Source organism: Herpailurus yagouaroundi, unplaced genomic scaffold (assembly GCF_014898765.1).
Source record: "Herpailurus yagouaroundi ecotype Mexico unplaced genomic scaffold, PumYag 159, whole genome shotgun sequence".
In the NCBI taxonomy this organism is placed as follows: Eukaryota; Metazoa; Chordata; class Mammalia; order Carnivora; family Felidae; genus Herpailurus; species Herpailurus yagouaroundi.
This window is the reverse complement of record NW_024412400.1, coordinates 79,124,925-79,144,296: the sequence shown is the minus strand read 5'-3', so window position 1 is coordinate 79,144,296 and position 19,372 is coordinate 79,124,925. Positions and strand designations below refer to the sequence as shown.

The following is a 19,372-nucleotide window of genomic DNA, read 5'->3' as shown; positions in this document are numbered from 1 at the left end:
TTGCCTGCAGCCGTGGTAAAATGAGAGGCAACCCAGACCCGGAGTCAGAAGACGATTTGTTCCTTGGTTCTACAGCGTTGTCTCGGGTAAGCCACTTTGCTCACTGGAGCATTTACTCAGAAACCAAAATGTAACTCACCATGTTCTCCAGATACAATTCTTTGCCCTACTTCTCTAAACCTGCTCATATAACCTGATGGGAGGTTGAGCCCATTCTTCCCCACCCCCTGCATTGTCCACCTCATGAGCACTGTCTCTTCTCCAAGGTCCAGTTGGGAGGAGGGAACAGTTTTTTTCCCTCTTCTGACCTCATTCAGGCCACATCGGATCCAGAGCTCCTGCACTGATGGAGTGCCACCTGCTCTTGGGAGTGGAGAAAACTCTATACCCAGCTACCCGCCCCCTCCCCAAAGACAGGAGACTTTATTGGTTGTCCAGGGCCAGGACGTTTAATAAGCCCAGTTTATTTGTGGTACTCACTGTACCTTAAACAAGCAGCACCCTGTGCTGCGCTCTCTTGCTTTTTAACCTGAAACTCAGGTAAAGCCTGGCCCCAGGCCAGATTGGCCAGTTTTGTTGGTCTTTGGCCCCTACACATGGCTGATTGAGTAAGCAAGTTTAAGGTCCCTCTTGGGTCCAGTTCTCTTTCTTTCTCTTAACAAAGATATTCTTTTTTTTTTTTAATTTTTTTTTCAACATTTATTTATTTTTGGGACAGAGAGAGACAGAGCATGAACGGGCGAGGGGCAGAGAGAGAGGGAGACACAGAATCGGAAACAGGCTCCAGGCTCTGAGCCATCAGCCCAGAGCCCGACGCGGGGCTCGAACTCACAGACCGCGAGATCGTGACCTGGCTGAAGTCGGACGCTTAACCGACTGCGCCACCCAGGCGCCCCTTAACAAAGATATTCTGGAAAATACGAGACCCAGGATAGAGATTTGCACTTTTAGAAAGGCAGGTAACAAGCCTAACTCATGTTCTCCAGATCTGTATTTAAAAAATTTTTTTTTAATGTTTATTTATTTTTGAGAGAGAGAGAGAGAGAGAGAGAGAGGCAGAGTGTGAGCAGAGGAGTGGCAGAGAGAGAGGGAGACCCAGAATCCAAAGCAGGCTCCAGGCTCTGAGCTGTCAGCACAGAGCCTGATGCAGGGCTCCAACTCACGGACTGTGAGATCATGACCTGAGCCGAAGTGGGACGCTTAACTGACTGAGCCCCAGGCGCCCCTCCAGATCAGTATTTAACAGACAGCTCCTTATCAGGGATTGTCAGGCCCCAGCCTCAGTGGTAAGAAGGTGGTAGTTTTGTGTCCATTATACTACAGTTTGCTGTGTGTTCGACAACACCCAGGAACCTTGTGCTGAAGACAAGAGTCAGGCATTCCTGGATCTTGGGCCAAGATACCAGTATAAAGGAGCCAAAGCTTCCCTCTTTATTTCTGACCGTGCCTCCGTGCTCTCATCCACCGAGTCCCCAAGTCCCATTCTGACTGCAGACTAAATGTTATTCCTTTTTTTTATCTCCCCCCCCTTCTCCACATACCCAGCCAGTGTTGCACACAATAAGTGATCGATGTTCTACTTAAACAATGCCCAAACCTGGTGACAACTTTGGTGAACACAACACACACACACACACACACACACGCATGCACACACACACGCACACAGCATCAAAGGACAAAACCCAACCAAAAAAAAAAAAAAAAATGATGCTAAGGGAATTTGGACCTCATGCTGTCATTTCTTAAATGGCTGATTTTGGATGATTAAAATCATGAGGAGTCCAAAAGTGGAAGAATTCGTCATGTTTGACGTTGGCACATTTTAACCAATTTTAAAAATTGCTTCCGCATCAGCAATGTGGCCAATTTACATGTACTTCGGTAATGAGGAAGAAAATATGCAGACCCTGAACGTGAGAAGGAGAATAACCATGAGGGAGGGCAGGGCAGGAGCCATCTCAAAAGAAGGAGGAGGAAGAGACGGGAGCAGGGGGTGGGGGAAGAGAGGAAGGCAAATAATTTATTAAGCCGAGGAAAGAGAGAATGAATAATGAAAGAAAAGACAGGGCAGTAGATAAACATCCTCCTTATTCAAATTTAGAATGTCAGAGCAGCAGAGAAGTTTAGATCCCTGATGTATGCAAGAAGAAACTCAAGCTGAAAGGGAAACAAAAAAACCAGAGGCCACAGTCAGTGTCAGGGCTGGAGCACAGGTCTCCGTTCCCTATATCAGGCTGGTTCCACAGTATGCCATCACTTCCGGGTCACTGTGATCAACCCCACACATATAGTAGGTACATAATCGCTTACGGGATGAAAACATGTAGTACAACATGCTGACCTGGTCAGAAACCATTTCTGTTGTTGTCGGGTTACTGGTTTTTCATTTTGAAGGTGAAGGATTTTTAAATGTGTATGTTTTAATGTCCCTCCACCGTGTCTTCTATGTTTTGTCTTACCAGGTTACCCCACCCCACTCCATATCACAGCCTTCTTAGTCTCCCAAGGACCTTATTTGTTTCTCTTTTTATATCTTGTGGTAGTCACATGTACCTTCTAGTGCTCTGTCCTCTTTGATTGTCTGTCTTATCTCTAAGCACTTTGAGGTCAGGGATCTCAACTTAGCTGTGATATAGGGTCAATGGCAGTGAATTAGCAGACAAGGTTGAGAGCCAACTTTGACTTTACAAAACCTGAGGGTCAGTTTCCCCATCTGTAAAATGCTCACAAGCAGTTCCTAGACTCTCCACCTCAGAGAAGGCCTCTGAAATTCCCTTGCAATGTTGTGAACTGTTACAGCAGCATGGTTGGTTGTGCTAGAAGCGGGATGACTGCGGTGGCTGTCGATGTCTGTCTTCTGCACAGCACTTGACATCTAGCCTTACATAGGATACCACCCTGCAAATGCATGTTTGTTGAATGAACAACATAGCAATCACATTAGCATCTTCTATCTTAAATCAGCTCTTCTCCTTCCAAAATTAGCAGAATCTTCTGTTTTCTAGGGCTTTGGTGATGACAAAACTTCATTTTGTTGCTCTTTGAGCCCTTAAAACTTCTCATGAATCTTTTTGAGCCATTTAATTCTCTCCACATAGTTCTTGGACAAGAATCCTGGGCCAAGATCCTCCAGGGACCCTGAGTCTATCTGCAAGGCTAAGGCATATACACGCCCAGCCATTTGACATGCCCTATCCAAGGGGAGCCTCGCCATGATAATATAAGAGAAGCACTTTTATTAGTTTCATTTAAAGATGAGAAAATTGAGGTGTAGGATGTAAATATTTTGCCGAAGATGCTTTTTCTCTTCATATGGCAAATTATAAGACAAATGGAATACAAAACACCAACTTCTATCCCACCGTCCCTGACAACTATGTTATGTCATTTGAAGACATTGATTTGGTCAGTGAAAAAAAGGCTCAGAATCAAGAAACCATGTCTTTGTATCCTCCCTCTGAAGGCTGATTTGCAGTCACAGGAGTTGTTGAATCTCGTCATTCCATGTCTTCCCAGCCTGGCTGGACTGAATCGACAACATCCTCCTTGTCTGCCTTCGTGGAAAATCCGGTCAAGTTTTCTTGGGACGACCTTTGAAGGACTGCTCTCAGTCCAAGAGGAACAGAAAAACTCTGCTAACCAGCTCTGTTTCTCATTAGTGCTGCAACAAATTACTGCAACTTAGTGGCTTTAAAATAACACAGTTATTTTCTTGCGCTTCTGGAAGTCAGTCTAAATTCAAGATGCCAGCAAGACTGTGCTCGCTTCGGAGACTCTAGGGGACGATCTGCCTTCTTGCCTTTTCCAAGCCTTTTCTGCATCTCTTGCTTTCTTTTGTCTGCGGCCCCTTCCTTTACTTTCAAAGCATCACCCCAATGTCTGCTTCCATTGCCACGCTGGAGTCTCCTTTCTGCGGTCAGATCTCCCTCTGTCTTCCTCTTATAATGATATTTGTGATCATATTCAGGGTCCAGTTTGATAATCCAGGATAATCTTCCCATCTCAAGATCCTCGATTTCAATACATCTATAGAATCTTTTTTGCCATAAGGTAACATTCACAAGATGCAGGGATTAGGACCTGGATATTTTTAGCAGTCATCATTCAGTCTTACCACACCCACCCGGGGAGATTATCAGGAAACCTGTCTTGGCTGAGATTCTGTGTAGAAATAAAACCAAACCAACCAAACCAAAAAACAGCCTCCATGTGTCCTATTCTGCAGTGACCTAGAGTAAGAGAGTATATAACCTAATGTGATAGGAATCCCTAAGCCTCAAGATTTACATTAAAATGTTTCTGGGATCATGATACCTCTGAGGCACTCACCAAAAGCAAATGCAAAGCTTTCTCTAGAGCAATATTTTCACAACCTATATTGCATTGAAGTCACTCCCATATCGTCACGGAACATGTGTTCGTACTCAAAAATTTATCACAAAATTCACGAGAAAAGAAAGGCAAAGTAAACATGTACAATACACAGGGGGATCTGCACATCAAGAAGTCAGGATAAAGCCATCTAAATGGAGACCACGAGAAGCTTAAAATGACTAAAGACGTGCAATGAATGATCGAACTGTAAGAAAAAAAATAAGGCTCCGTGAAAAAAAAAAAAAAAAAGACTAGGCAGATTTGAGAAAGAAACAAATGTTGCTTCTAGAAACAAATATCATTGAAGTTGAAAGCTTGAGGGTTCAGAAAGCAGAGTAGACACAGCAGTAGATGGAACTTGTGCCTGGAAGACAAGATTTTAGGATATTAACAGAATGTAGTCTGCCTTTTTTTTTTTTTTTTTTTTTTTTTTTTTTTGGTCTGCCAACTTCTAATAGGGGCTCAAAGAGAAGGGAGAGAGTCAACATTCAGTGAGAAAATGTCCGAGAATTTTCCACAGTTGAAGAAAGACACAAACGCTCAGATTGGAGATTTCCAACGCATCCAGAGCAACAAGAAGAAAAAAATGAATCCGCACCTATGTACTTCGAAGTAAAACAGCAGACTGAAGAATTAATGCATTAGGAGAGGTATTCTCGTAGTCACAACTTCACATTTCTATCACACTCCAGTCACCCCTCCATTTTGATTTGCTCCCTGAACCACAGAGCTGAAAGGAAACAGGGATCATCTCACTTAAACCTTTTAGTGTATTGAGGGGAAACGGAGGCCAGAGAGGAGGCGCGGCTTTCCCAAGACCATCCCAGGAGCTCAAGTCAACAGAAATCTGGTATCGCAAACCCTAACTTAGACTCTTTCTGGGAGCTCTGAGGCTTTATCTGAGTCTCCACGGTGGTCTGAGGACAAAAGAGAGAATGCCCACAGTGGGGAAGTGACCAAAATAAACAAGGACAATCTATTAGCATTAAACACTGACTAAATGGGACCCAATATTATCCTTTATTAAGTCAAGCTGAGAAGTTGAACGCAGGAGCCGTTTTGTATGTCAGCACCATAGCAATTATGAATGGACTGATTAATAAGTAAACAAACAAATACTAGGAAATCAGGCTTCTTTTAATGCTTCAAACTCGCAATAACACCCTGCTAACATGAACTCCGAGTATTAACACTAATAACCACACTAATCATAGGGATGAAAACTCCAAATTAATTCAAATGCTGCTCAATAGACCATCACTGTGTCCTCCCTGCCTGTTCCTTTTCTATCTGTTCAGATCTCCATGCAGTAATTAAATCCATTAAAATGTAAAACTAGCTTTTGTGCTCCAGGGGAAAAATGAAAAAGGACTCTGACCAGCATCCCTGGGGATGGACCTGTGACTTCTCAGAACTTCGGTTATATCCAAATTCTTGGCTCTTTTTTTTTTTTTTTTTTTTTTTTTTTTTTCTGAAACAGCAGCTCTCCCTCACGGGGATCCAGTTGCCAGGCTGAGTCCACAGCATTTCTTATCAAAATAGAAGACGTGGCTTTATGAAGAGGATGAGCAGAGGACTAGGAGAAGCCAGGCTGACGTCCTGGCTCTGCCTCGTAAAGCTGTAAGATCTTGGTTTAATAAAACGTGTTTTTTCTCTGGACTTCATTTTCTCTATTTGTGAATTAGGAATGGTATCTGCTCTCCCAGGTGGACTGGAGGAATCAAAAGCGATGATAAAAGGTGGAGGTGCTTTGTAAAGCACATAATTCCCCAGAACGCTCCGAAGCTCACAGAAACTTGCATTTATTCTTTTGGTGAGGTGTGGGAACACAGAGCAGTGTGGCCGGACGAGGTGTATGTAGGGTTTACACTGACTTATTAAGTGATGCGTTTTAAAAGAGGATATAATCATGACGCTCTTACAGATAGAAAATGAATATATGCCGAAGATTTTATTTGCCTCAGGAATTGATGAGGAAGCCAGTGGACGTTGCAGTGAATTCAAATACAAATTCACGGGGTCACATACTTTTAGTCAAATACAGAAAGCTGAAATGAATTGACAAAGAGACGCAAAAGCGCTCACAATAATCGATCGCATCCCATTAGGCTCAATTTGCATTTCTGTGGACCGGAATTATTTGCGTTCCTGTCCATTTTCTGCAGCTTAATTTCTATCGGTACAGAGCTGTAAAACAGCTGAGTCAAAGACAAGAGGAATCAGAGCTAACCTAGGTGGATGAGCTAATCAGGACAACTACTAAATATTAAAGGCTTTCACAATTTTTCCTTACAGGCCCTTGATTGAAAGGATCTCAAACCCACTTGAAGCAATTGCTCAAATTTTGGCTTCATGACATGCCAACTGTACCAACGTTAGGTAAGGAGTGGGAAAACTCTGGGCTGGCTTCCAGGGTACCTACTCAGCTGTCCTGTATCACCAACAAATGTACTGTGTAAGACAACCTTGGTCAAGCTTCCTCTTTCAACCAAGCCTCAGTTTCCCTCTCTGAAAAATGAGCCATATTTGACCCGTTGACGCCTGGCCCACACCAGTGAGAGTGTGACTGAAAAGTGCTTTCAACAGTTGAGAGAGTTTTACCCCCCCCTAGGAGGGTATATGTATTACTCTTATTTGACCACTCTGGATAGAGGAAGTAACATCACGTGGCCCTCCAACTGCTCTCCCTCCTAAAATATACTTGTTTAGAAAGACAAACAAAATAGGAATTGTCCAAGAAAGACAATGGAAAGAGTATTTATGCCCATTATCTGTAGTGGTTAATATTATATCAACTTGGCGGATGTTTTTGGATGAGTTTTACATTTAATCAGTGAACGTTGAGTAAGCAGTTGAGAGCGTGACTAGCACAAAAAGACCAGTCTCCTGGAGCAAGAGAGAATTCTGTCAAACTACCTTCAGAGTTCGTCTGTACCATCAGCTCTTCTGGATCCTGAAACTGCTTGTCGACAGGCAGAATTTGGACTCACCAGGCTCCATAACCGTGTAAGCCAATTCCTTTTAATAAATCTGTTTCTCTGTATATACATATCGCCTTGTAGGTTCTGTTTTTCTGGAGAATTCTGACTAGTCCAGTAGCTGTTACTGAAATGGAAGTCTCTACAAAGGTAGTAGTTCGTTTTGACTCTACTCATGGGTACACCAGAAAGGCTTTGGAAGGAACCTTCCAATGAGAGCCTGGAAATCCTGGTTTCTGGGAGGGGGCCAGGCCTGGTCAGTGTCCCCTGTGGCCATGGAGGGCATCCTTGGAACCTGGCATTCCCAGTGAGAGGCTTCAGCTCTGGTTCAGAACTACCACTCCCTCTCCAGGACAGGAGTCATATCAACAGACATTGCTGGCTTTCCTATCAAAGGAGCCATGAGAAAATGTTGGGGAACTTGAGGACTGGGGGGGAAGTGAGAGAGGGAGGGTTATACCCATGTCAGAAAGCTCTGGGGAGAAGAAACAGACTCCTAAGAAAAGGCTTGTTCCTAACTTTGTTGAGACTCCAAAGGAAGACACTGCTGTGCTATCACTTACTGAGTCTGGTCAATAGATCAGGCACCGTGCAAAGTGTACTTTACATAAATTTTCATGCCTGATCATCACAACTATGCTGAATATAAAGGTATTATCCTCATTCAACAGATGTGTTCAGTGAGGGCAAGTAATGCACCCTACGTCACCCAACCCCTGGGAAAGCATAAGATAGATCCCTAAGGAAAGAGTATGGCCCAAAACCAAGGACCAGTGAGGGAGAAACTAAAGACAGCCCGTGAGCCCAGGAGCTCAGGAGAAGAGGGAGGACAGCAGGAGATTTGGGAGGGGGGTTGGGCAGGCAGTCAGCTGCCTCAGAATGGTTGGATGGGGGACAGGATCTCCATCTGCTCATTTGTACACTTTGCTGCCCATTGGTGGTCACCAGCAACATGTCACCTCCTCCTAATTAAGCCTTACTAGAGTCAGCTGAGGAAGGCGTTACGATTGGCCGGACACAGTTCACCCAGCTCCCGCACCACCCAAGACCAGAGGCCATTTACTAGTTATTGATGAGTTTCATTTGCTAACAACTGCACCCCATTTCAGAGCCGTCTGGGGAGCCACTGATGCAAGCTCACGTTTCCACACACCCAGATTTCCTGAGGGAGCACCTTGGAGATGCTAAGTGAGGCATGTGAGAGAGAATGGATTACAGGCCAAAGAGTTACCTCCATGATGCCTGGCATGAAGAATAGTACAGGGGTAGGTGTGGTTGGGACAACGGGTTGGGGACAACGGGTTGCCGGCTCGGGCGAACGGCTTCAACTTTTCTGAGCTTCTGAGAATGGAGATGTTACCACAGGCCTAATATGAGGACCGAATGAATGAGCAAATGTGAAGGGTTTTGTACACGTTAAGGCAAGGGTCAGCAGCCTTTCTCTGTGAAGGGCGGAGAGCAAATAGTTCATACTCTGCCACTGTAGTCTGAAGGCAATTGCAGACAATACATAAAAACATGGGTACAGCTGTGTTCTGATAAAACTTTGTTTGCAGATGCTGAAATTTAAACTTCCTATAATTTTCATATGCCATGAGACATTATTCCTCTTTTCATTTTCCAGCCATTTAAAGAAAATAAACAGTCTTAGCTCTAGGCCAGACAAAAAGAGAAAGCAGGGCAGATTCAGCCATGGAGCCACTGATTGCCAGCCTCTGGCTTAAAGTGCTGCGTAGATATAGACAGCACAGCAAGGGAAGGAGTTTTGCAAAACGGTCAAGAAGACCGCATTTTTTCTACATTCATGTGAGGCTTTTGGGAAGCAATTACTCGCTAGGCTTGGTGATGCTACTGTGAAGGGATTAGCAATCTGGAAAAGAGGTCCCTGTGGGCTGGGTCTACCAGGGAAGAGATTCATGCAAGGTGGGACATCGCTTTAAACTGAAGGAGTGCGACTGCCATAGCGCAAGGCCAAGATAAGAGGGCAGGGTATTTTTTTTTTTTTATAAATTTTTTTTTTCAACGTTTATTTATTTTTGGGACAGAGAGAGACAGAGCATGAACGGGGGGAGGGGCAGAGAGAGAGGGAGACACAGAATCAGAAACAGGCTCCAGGCTCTGAGCCATCAGCCCAGAGCCCGACGCGGGGCTCGAACCCATGGACCGCGAGATCGTGACCTGGCTGAAGTCGGACGCTTAACCGACTGCGCCACCCAGGCGCCCCAAGAGGGCAGGGTATTTAAGGAGGAAAGGAAGAGTAAGGACCCAGAAGAGACAAAAGGACGATTGAAAGACAACCAGAGAGAGGAACGGGGTACAGTGGGCAGCACCAACACTCCAGTCGGAGACTCCTGGCTCTTTCTGCATTCGAGATGCCTGGTAGATTGTGTGGACAAATGGAAAATCTAGAAGCGCCCAGCTCTAGGATAACTTTTCATCAGATTGAGGGACAGCAGGACATTCCAGTGGAGGTTAGTAAAAATAACTGATCGGCTGACATGACGGGAAAAAAAGAATTGAGCACACAATTGAACGTTAGGTATTCTGCAAACACGATCTCATTTGGGACCCATAATAGTGCTTTGGTGTTCTCGTTATCCCCGTTATCCCCACTTAAAGATGAGGACACTGAGAAAAGGGGAGAGAATGTTCCACTGGGCTTGAAAATCATCCTTAATAACAACAAAGATGTGTGTATTGTTTCCCAAAGACTCTCGGCAGGGACCGAGGGAAACATAGTGAGTAACAACCTTAGGACTGTGGTCAATGACCTTGAAGGTCCATGGAAGTGTGTCAATGGTGGGGTAGCCAGTGCTTCCAGGGAGGAACACAGGGTTGGTGTGCATGCAGATGATTCAAAGCCAGCCTGACTAGAGTAGCTGCAGACTTCTTACATCATCTATTGGTAAGCCCGGGAGTGGTTCACAAGAATGTTTACAGGTACCTTGCTGGGGAAGGCGTGCTCTGGCAGGACTCATAATGGCAGCATCATGGGGGTTGGAATAATTTAATAACATTTTCAGCTCTCCCGAAAGCCGTTAGATGAAAACAAAGAAGCAGGTGAGAGGAGGAAGTTGAGAGTTATTCGTGCTCTGTTAATGGGCCTTTAATCAACAGAACCCCCCACCCACCACCCACCACCAGCAGCAGCCGGTTCCTGCAATCTGGGGAGACTGTGTGCTCACAAAGCGCCCATTCAAATGCCAGGGAGGCTGGCACAAAGAAGCAATCAGACAAGCCCCGGCTTCTCCATAGTGCTACACCTGCACCTGTTCTCACAGCAGGAACTTCTTTATCAGCCTTAGAAACTTACAAAATGGAAGAGGTTGCCTCTAATCAGTTCTTTTGCATCCAGCCTTTGGGGGTAGAGATACATAAGCCAATATCAAAAGCTAATTGCCCTCTTTCCCTGGAGAACCAGTGAGCCCATGTGGGTCGGGGCAGCTACAGGTCTACCATGGGGCGTCGACATGACCGAGCCCCTTGGCCTGTGAACCAACTCCAGCTGCGAGGGTGGGAGTAGGGGCGGCAGTGATGGCTATAGCTGGAACCAGGGGGATGGGAGCTGCATTAGCATCCTCCCCACCACTGTCGGGGAGAATGCATGAGTTGGCTCGTCAGGTGCGGAAGGAGGATGAATGCTGTTTTGATTGCTATAATTGCGGCAAATTGGACGCTTGAGAGTGCCTCTTTAACAAGAAGAATCTCATGGATGAGACTTAGGGAAGAGGCCCCTCTTCGGATCCCTCTCCTTTGTCCCATGTGTATGAGATAATTCCCCAGCCGTTATGGATTATGAATGAGCTGCTAATTTTAGTTGTGCAAGCCAAACAAAGACCCTGGTTGGTAGATCCGGAAGGTGATTCATCTGATATGAGGTTTGTATAGTGGAAGTTAAAGGTCCTGATAGGCACCCCTGATTATTTCAAACTTTCCATCCAAAGAGCTGGAGAATTCCTTGAGTGACCGTGTCAGCACTGGCAACCAAACATGAACTCCAGTACCTTCTTTTCTGCTCAGGGTCTTTCCGTCTTGGCAGTGCTGGGTGTTTTGAGTGGGAGTGTCCTCTTTTCGTTCTTCTTGATTGGAAAGGATCACAAAGGCGACAGTGAAGCCAAAGTCAGTGAAAGACCCAAAGTAAAAGCCACAGAGACTCCACAAAAACCAAGTCCAGTGGTCTTTGAAAGCCTCTGGGAGAACAAAAAGGAGGTGAGAGGATTTGGGAACCCGAGTGGAATAGTTCAGGAACTTTTGAAGAAAGTTGAGGGTGACTGGAGGGTCCTGCTTCCTTTGACTTCTTTATTGTTTGTGAGTGGTTCTGGGCTTGTGGGACTGAGTGCTGCAGGTTTGGTCCTTTTTTTTTTTTTTTTAAGTCCCCCATAATAGCCAAGAGAGTATTATACTCTACTTAGCTGGCTTTACTTACTTGCTCTTTCCCTTCAGAAACTAACTCTATTTTGTTCGGCCTTAAGGTGACCAACTTACCCCCATTTGCCAGAGACTTTCCAGTTTCAGCACTGGAAGTCCTGCATCCTGGGAAACCCTCAGTTCCAGAAAACCCATAAACCCTACCTTCCCAGGGTGGAGTACCGAGGGATTAGAGCGCAGAAGTAAGAGTTGGACATGATGAATTTTGGCTATTAGGAAAAAGGCCCGGACATTATCCTGATAACCCACTTTCCATCAAGCTCTATCCAAACGCGGCCACTGTCCCTCTTTTGCAGCATGTGTCTCTCTAGCCTTTATCGTACTTACTGATGCAGTTGTCTTCCCTGTGAGCAGGTTGAGAGTAAGGACTCCTACCTGCCCAGGGGCCGAGTATCTGACACCTAGAAGGTCCTCGGTTAATGTATTATTGAAGTAGATCCATCACCCCTTGGGGCTTCTGTCTGTGGGTCCAGAGACCATTCAGATGGATACCCTCTTAAGATCATTGTGATAACCAGGAGGCTTGAATAGCATGAACAGAAAACAATAGGTCCAGCCCCTTGTCAATCTTCTCCTACAAATTTGTTGCGTGACTTCGAATAAATTACTTTCCCTCTCTGTTGCAGTGTTCTGATGGCGGTCTTGCACTATATCCACTTAGCTAAGCTGGAACTATAAATCCTACAATTCCCTTCTCTGTATGGTTTCACGTTAGAGTTGGCCGCAAGTTAGTGTTCCAAATCAGGGTCACGTGAGCTTTGGAAGGGGGACATGAAGGGGAGACAGTTCATCCTTTTTGTACTCTGAAAGTCGGTGAGGGCAGGCATGGCTTCAGTTCATGCACATCGTCACCAGTCTAACAGCTTACCTGATGGCCATGAGGTACAGATGGGCCCTCGGCTCCTCCGGCACCGAAGATGCTCTCTCCTTCAACGCCTCTGAATCACGGGTCAGGTGTAGGTGCTACTCTGTGATGCGGGGAGTCAGCTCATCTTGTGGGTCAGCAGCATCATTGAGATTGAAGGAGGGGAGAGACAGATCCCCTCCCAGCTAAATATTACAGATTCTCGTCTGTTCTTGGTATCCGTACTTTATGTCTATTTCCTTCTCTATGTCTAGCCCTGCAGACTTCAGGCCCAACACCAAAGGCAGACATTATAGACGTAAATAGTCATCATAAGCAGCTCCCACAATTGCATATGGCCTAATCCTTGCAATCTATTTCTTATTCTATCCCACGCAAAGCAGTTCTGCTTCTCTGAATCCTGAATGATACAAATACTATCTACTGAATGCTGACTATGATGATTTCCCTTCTCAACGATTTCCCTATATTAATTGACCTAAACCTCACGAAACTTCTTGTAATGTAGGTATAATCCTATTTTATATTCTCTCCCTTTCATAGATGGAAAAAGCATAGAGAATTTAGGTATCTTGATTATACCTATGATTGTACCCAAATCAGACAGCTTGTAAGAGGCCGAGCCAGGATTTGAATTCTGACAGTTTGCTAGAGTCTATGCCTTTATCCACTATATGGTACTGTGTCCTTTGTGGAATGAAAGGTTGTTCTAGATAACCTTGAAGTCTTTTGTGGTCTTAACACACTATACGATCGGTTCTGTATCGAATGTTGAACCCCCAGAATAGGATGTCACTTTTGAGATGCAAGAATCATCTACGTAGAGGGGCGCCTGGGTCAGTTAAGCGTCCCACTGTTGGTTTCGGCTCAGGGCATGATCTCATGGCTCATAAGTTCGAGCCCCACGTCAGGTTCTGTGCTGACAGCACGGAGCCTGGTTGGGATTCTCTTTCTCTACCTCTCTCTCTGTCCCTCCCCTGCTCTCTCTCTCTCTTTCTCTCAAAATAAATAAACTTTAAAATTTTTCTAAAAAGACCCGTCTATGTAGGAATCACCTGGAAAACTGCTTAAAACACAGATCCCCTGATTCCCATAGGTCTGTGGGGTGTAGCGGTGGTGATGGTGGAGGGGTGGTTCCTGCACACTTAGAAGTTCTTCAGGTGGTTTTAATGTACACTGAAATTTGAGAATCATTTAGTGCCCTAGAAGAAAAACAGAAAGACAAGTGCGTGCGCGCGCACGTGTTAAGCGTGGGGAAGCTGAAATGAGTCCATTTAGAGATGGCTTCTCCTGCAGGTTTACACTTAAATGGAGGCCGAGCTCCAGCCTCAAGGCTCTAGTCAAGAAGGCACCCTCGATGGAGTCGGTGGTATCAGCAAACTCTGGCAGGATCTGCCTCTGCTCCTCCAAGAAGGGCCCCTGGAATCACCTCCGGAGAGCTCTTCGGTGAGACAGATCGTCACCACCCTGCCCCATGCTGCGACCAGGAAACATTCAGAGGGGCAGCAGCTACAGGGGCAGCAGTGCCATTTGCTTCCTGCCTTTCTGCCCAGCCCTCTGTTGTCCGCCCCGGGTTGGTAATGACAAGTGTCTCTCTCCCTCTCCATGGGCTTATCCGTCATTTATCTTCTCTTGGGAAGTCAGAGTCACGCTGGCTGGAGATGAGTGGAAGCTCCCCAAGAGTGGTCTTGTTTATTACCGGCCTCTGGGCCCCAGGCACCCAGAGGCACAGCAGCCAGAGGTGGCCCAAAGTGGGGTTAGGAAAAGGCACGACAATGGAAAACCTCCTCACCGCTGCTTTGCCTGTGGTCATCATTAGCAGGCCCGTGGGGCTAATAACGAAGGCTTCCTCCACGCAGTGATGCTGGCCTCATGACACCAGCAACCTTGCTGCAAAGCCAGTGAGTAGGGCCCCTCAGGTCCGAGAGGGTCCCCGCTGTGAGGAGGGTACTGAAGAGTTTGCAAAGGGCTTTCCCAGGCGCTGCCTCATTTGAGCTCCCTCCCACCAGTGTTGGAATGAATACCTTAAGGAGCTGAGGACCTGACGGGAGAAAATGTTAATAATGAATACTTTCCTATCTTGCTTACCAAACCTCTCTCACAAAATGTGTACTTTGTTAAAGCTGTATTTCAATTCCAGATGTGATGGAATGAGGCAAGTACTGGGTTTTAGCCAGGTGCCAGCTACTATGTTTGGCCAACTGCTCGAGTGGAGTCATTTAGTTCATATGGTGCCCCGCAAACAATATCATCAGTATCATGAAACGAACGGGAAAACTGAGGCCCAGACAGTTTACATAAAATAATCTCGCGAGACTTCGAGAAGGGACCAGTGCACCTGCATGCTGCCATTACAGGCATAAGCCAAGAAATCAGCTGATGACCTCAAATTCATCTTTGCACCGGCCTCCTGATGGTGAACTTCTTAAGATCAAAAATGAATCTACATTTTCTCCTGGGCTGAGTCTCCTGGTTTCAAAAGGAAACCAATCTCAGCTTTCTTGACTTTGGAATCAGGCTAAACCTGGAGGGTGATTCTCCCTTGGTTGTGGAAGAACTCTGACCCTTCTTTGTGTTGTTCAGCTCGCCTGAGAGGACTTGGCCTACGGTTGCTCCATCCCACATTGGTTTTCCTCCAGGGGAAGGAAGAAAAATATCTCCCCACTCCGTTTTTTACTCCTTTTCAGTCCCATCCTGCACGGCCCCATCCCAGGCGCAGATGCATGTACTTAGAAACATGAATTCTAGGTTTTTCTATTCCCATGTTGGGAAGATATTTTAGTAGAAATTTAAGTCCAGTTCCTACTTAGTGCAGGAATCACCTCCAGAGTCAGGGAGATCACTACGTGGTCAAGTATCTTTTCCCTTTGCTGGACATTTTGAATTCAGTAATATCTCATCACCCTCTAACACTGTAATGCTGCACAATAACGTTATAGGATGATTAGCTCAGAACAGAGACTATAAATTATTTGAGGACAGGAATTATATCTGGTTTGTCCACCCCCTGATTTTTTGAGCTTTGACCCACTACGTAGCACATGTAGTTTCTCTTCACATATTTGTTGAGTGAATAAATTCATTGGCTTCCTCTTGTTGGACTTGGGTTGAAGGAAAGATTAAGAATGAACTGATCCTAAGAACTGATCCTAAGAACTGATCCTAAATCTTGAATTCTGTTGTTGAACATTTTTAGGGACTTCCAAGGAAAATATATGACAGGTATCACATGACAAACTCTTATTTTTTTTCCACATTCTAGTGACAAAGAAACAGATCAAGAGACTTACCTTGTGTCCTATTCTCAAACCTAAATCTGAATCACACAGCTTCCCATTCCAAAGGGGAGGAAAGGCCTGCCCATAACTTGCCAAACGTCACCAAGAAGGAATTTTCCCTGAACAGGCTTACATCTCTATAAACAAGACCAGTCAGTGCTCTTGGCCTTGACCAATCCATAGTAACAAGCCTTCTTAATTTGTTATTTAAAGCTCTCCATGGTCAAACTATTTCAAAGACTCTCATCAAACTAACACAGAATTCAAAACCAACCTCCGATACACCCTCAAATGAGTCCTCCCACACCCAGCTGGACTGGTCTACTCAGTACGTGCCAAGCACCCCAACACATTCTTCTCTCCTCATCTTGGCTATTAAGTACGCCCCGCCCCCGTCGTTGTTTCTTCGACCAGCCCAGTGTTCCTCCGCTCCCTGAATTCAGCCTTGACTTTTCCTCCTCAGATGTAGAGGAAGACACCAAGGAAAAATCACCCAAACCTCCCCTGCCAATCAGTGCCCAGGATAGGGGTGCCCTGAGTTCAGTGAGAAGAAGGATCTGGATTCTACACTTTCTAATTATAAAACTTGGGCCCACTCACTTTACCTTCCCAAATTCCATTGTCCTCCTCTAGAAAATGGGGATAGTTTCTACTTCACAAAATTGTATGTATTAAGCAATACTTAGTGTTCACCCAATAGGCCTTTACCAAGGGCTTTCTAGAAGTCTGATGCACAGTGACTGATATATAGCAGGTGATTACTAAATACTACTGGCTATTATATTAAATATTTATCAAGTAGTTTTGTAGGACTTGTCTAGTTAGGGAAAATAATTATTAGGTTGAACATAGAATCTGCTTCCAGAGCCTTCTTTTCTCCTTGTCTTTGTTTGACTCAGTACTGGACACAAAAGAAAAGAAATAGAAGCAGGTTGATGACTTAACAGTTTATGTTCAATATCCCATATGTTATCCACATCGTGTGTCCAACCATTTGGATTCCTATTGGATGCACGACTGAAACATCTGGAATCAAAATAGTAGGTGTGAGTACGAATGTTTTCTTTTTTTTTTTTTTTTTTTTTTGCATTGGTGAAGTGACATTTTTCAGATGACATTTCATTAAACCAGCCTGAAAGTCTATCTAAGAGAACAGACTTGTGACAGACATGGTAATTAGCTTGAAATATGTGAAAGCCTCTCATAAAACATGAATTAGACCTTGTCTGTGTGTCCTTAGGGGAGAATCACCACTGGCAGGTGGACGTCCCTTCAGAATGATGTGTATGTGTCTTTGGTTGGGAGTGGGAACCACTGACTTGACAGGCTGGGACACAAACTGTCATGATTCCAGCAGGGATCAAGACTGAGAGAAAGAGAAGTAAAACACTTTCCATTTAATAATGGAGCTTCCATTGACTCCACTTCTAAGTGAGCAATTGATTCCATTTTTAATTGAGTAAAACCCATTTTACCTGAATCACTCCCAGGACCTTCACAGACATACTTAACACGTGCCTGCACACACACACGCACACTCGCACACAAAACTGATGTTTGTCCTTGGGAGCGAATCCTATTTTAATAGGTCCTGTTAAGAGGAACCGTCAGCTACAGCATTCACAAGAGAATAGAGAAAAGGAACCCTCAAAAGGCAGCTCCACGTTCTGCTTCTCCTAGGGACCCAGCACCCATCCTGTGCCCGCCTGTCTCTGAAATTTGATTGATGACCACCATTATGAGCGTTTGGATTGCTAAGACCACATCGTTAAAGCTTAAGTCATTTTATATCAGGAAAGGGGGGAAAATCTTCCTCCACGAAGAGGAAAGTTTTCCTAGAAGGAGGTGGGGTTCGAGTCGAGATTTGGATGGAGACCCTTGAACAATGAGACCCCTGATATGACAGAGGAGGAAATAGTCGAATCTGAAGATGCAGGTCCCAGGCTGAAAACTTAAAAGTGGCCACAGAGGCTCTTCACATGTCTTTAAGTGTCTTCATCTTTGAGATTTAAGGCAACGTTCAGCTATGCTACAATTATACTTTCCTCCTCTCTATATATAATTCTCTTCCAAAATCAACAAAAATCTTTAGAAAAGAGGGTTGTCTCTATAGACCCAGAAATACTGGTCTCGAGCAAATGAAGAAACAGTGGTGAGAGAGGAGGGGGCGCCCTCGTGCCCATCTGTACCTTCTGCTGTCTCTATGTCCCTTCTCTACAATCAGTCCGACAGGGTGTTGCTAGACAAAAGAACCATCAAGAGAGGCAAATAATTCCCCAACCTGAATTGGGCTGGCTTTGTGATTTGCTTTGACCACTAGAAATGTGGCAGAAACAATGTGCTCTTTTCAATAGCCTTAAGAGACCCTACTCCCTTTTCACCCCCTTAGAAAACTGCCTCAGAGACCACCAGGGGAGGAATGTCAGTTTAGCACAATGAAGAAAGGGCGGGCATGTGAAGGAAGGCCAAAGAATCCCAGGCAACTGTCAGCACTCACTGCAGAACATGAGAGTGAGGTCATCTTGCCCTTTCCTCCCCAGCCCAGCTTTCCATCTGAATGCACCACGTCGAGGCCCAGGAGAAACCAGCAGAGGAACGTACCTACCAACATTCAGAATCATAACAAATGACGATTTGTTCTTGTTTTAAGCCACTAAGTTTCAGGGAGACTTACTAAGCAGCAGCTCTATTGGAACATGAGCCCCAGATGATGCCCAGGGGAATGGAAGGCCAACCATAGAAAAGCCAGAGGCACTAAGAGAACCCCCAGTACCAAGCAGCACTCCAGAGGGGGCATAGCCATGAGCAAAGAGAGGAAGGAACCTGCATGAATTAGAGAATGCTGCTCTCTGGAAGGAGAAAGGAATTGAGCAGACACCTAAGGCACTAATGAAAGAAGGAACGTTCTAGCAGAATTGTTTAAGAATGGAATGGACTGCTTTATTAGGTGCTGAGTTCTCTAACATCAGGTGTATTCAAGAATAGGCAAGAGGGGTGATTGAAGGGCAGGTTTAAGCACTATGTCATTGGCTCTCTGAGGTCACTTCCAACACCGGTCATCCGTCAGGTTCTCTAAATCCTATTTGAGAAGATGGCAGCATAAGCAGAATGATGTCAATAAATCTGTCATGTTATCTTGAAAAGAGACTCTGGTTTAACAAAAGCAGCAGTAAAGTGTATGTGAGCGAGACAGCTCCTCTGCGTGTGTGGTTTATGGACATTAATCTGGCCAGGCTGGTCGGAACACACACACACACACACACACACGTACCCACAGCAGCCACCAAAGGACTGTGAGAATGGTTACTGGAAAAACATTCAGCTCAAAAACGAGGCCCTTGGGCAGACATTACATCTTTTTTGAGTCTCTTTTTTGGTGGTCAGGCCCTGTTGTTGCCATTAAGTGAATTTGAAACACGATCATAATAATGACAACAGCAGTAATA

General features: G+C 45.1%; 1 long non-coding RNA gene across 1 annotated transcript; it reads left to right on the top strand.

The window, feature by feature from the left end:
* The first annotated feature begins 5,860 nt into the window (after positions 1–5,860).
* LOC121033374 (uncharacterized) lies at positions 5,861–7,424 on the top strand. Its single transcript, XR_005791860.1, has 2 exons — positions 5,861–5,997; positions 6,673–7,424. It is a non-coding gene; the product is annotated as an uncharacterized LOC121033374 (long non-coding RNA).
* Positions 7,425–19,372: the final 11,948 nt, after the last annotated feature.